The 1,549-nt window shown below is 37.6% G+C and overlaps 1 pseudogene; it reads right to left on the reverse strand.

Annotated features, from left to right (window-relative positions):
- Window positions 1-1,134: 1,134 nt before the first annotated feature.
- LOC148097239 (uncharacterized) overlaps window positions 1,135-1,549 on the reverse strand; it is a 25,538-nt pseudogene continuing 25,123 nt past the window's right edge.

Below are 1,549 nucleotides of genomic sequence, written 5' to 3' on the forward strand. Positions count from 1 at the left end.
AATGAATCAGAGCTCAAATTATATTACTTTAAAAACATCAGGACAACCTGCTAACAAATGAGAGAATATGGACCAATCAGCTCGCTGAATTCTGATCTTAATAAAGTGACTTCCAGCTGCTTCCTGTCACAACAGGTCACAACAGCGTGCAGCTCCTGACACGACAATAAAGGGATTCATGTCTCTGTTTAATCAAACACGACTTAATGACAGGACTGGCTGAATAAATGTTTGAACTGTGAACAAACGCTGTGTCAGAGTGAGATTTTAGAATTGACATTTGTACTTAGAAACACAATCATATATGCTTAGAGTCTATAATTGTTTGCATATTGATAGAAGGTCTCATCCTTAGTAAGACTCTGTGTACTATGAGATGGGAGGACGTTCACTCCTTTTTCCAGAGTGTTCTGGCATACCTCACATACATCCTTGGATCATGAGAGAGGTTGTATCTTCTCTTTCTGATGTATGGTATGGCAGACACATCTGTATCTGTTTGAGTATAAGAGCCTTTTCTTTAGGTGGACCGCTGTTTTGCCCCTGCAGTGGATTGTCTCTTTGTTCCAGCAAAGGGTTTTACTTAGATAAAGCTCACACACCGGCAGCACGAGTGCACAGGAAGCAAATGAAAATGAAGTTGTAAATGTGTAAATGACACGTCTGAGTTAGTAAAACTACGTCCCCTCACACAGATGATAAAACAGCTGCTCTCATATGTGTGATAAACATTTACTGTGTTTTATGAAGCAACAGAAAAATCCAGAAAAATTACAGGAAAGGAAACAAAAAGTAAAATTACACTTTTTTAATAAAAGCATAAAAATCAACAAAATAAAAAGTCCATTAACATCAACATCAGGAGTCACTGAGAAAATAAACGTAATATTAGATCAAACGTAAAGAATATAAAGAAGCTGAAAGGAAAAAGTTAAAAGTTGAACATTTTAATGTCCAATAAAATATAATCACACTTCTATGTTAAAGATAAATCAATTTTAAAATGAGATCTTATCAGGCAGCAAACAGTAAATAAGAGGGTTTTTTTTTTTACATGTGTCGTTTGTCTTCATCGACTGAGTTCAAATCTTTATCATCTCAGTTCAAACTGGTCTCGACCTTTTCTTTGTTCTTCTTTGTGATCACATGAATGTTCAGTGAAGGAGTTTCTCTCCTTGCTCTATTTTAGCCATGAGCTCTGCTTTTTTTTTCATCTCCATCAGAGACTCAACTCGTTGCTTCCAGCCTTCTTTGCCCTCAGATTTCTCTCCTTCAATAAGCATGTCGATGTACTCTGGAGTGGACAGAGGGTTTGGCTTCAGTGCTATCTCTTTGAGTCTGTTCAGACACTTGGCAGATCTCTCCATCAGTTTCACTACGTGAGCCTGCAAACAGTCGTACTCAGCCTTCAGTTTGTCAACCTGTCGCTGAAGAGTCATCTTCTCTCCTGTGGCTTTCAGGTACTTTTCTTTCAGCTCTTTCATTGTTCTTTTCTCTTTAACGTCTTTATACACCCATCTGTACTTCTGATTAAAGTGTACATTCCAGT

This window comes from Neolamprologus brichardi, chromosome 18 (genome assembly GCF_056152115.1).
Source record: "Neolamprologus brichardi isolate AB-2024 chromosome 18, ASM5615211v1, whole genome shotgun sequence".
Taxonomy (NCBI): domain Eukaryota; kingdom Metazoa; phylum Chordata; class Actinopteri; order Cichliformes; family Cichlidae; genus Neolamprologus; species Neolamprologus brichardi.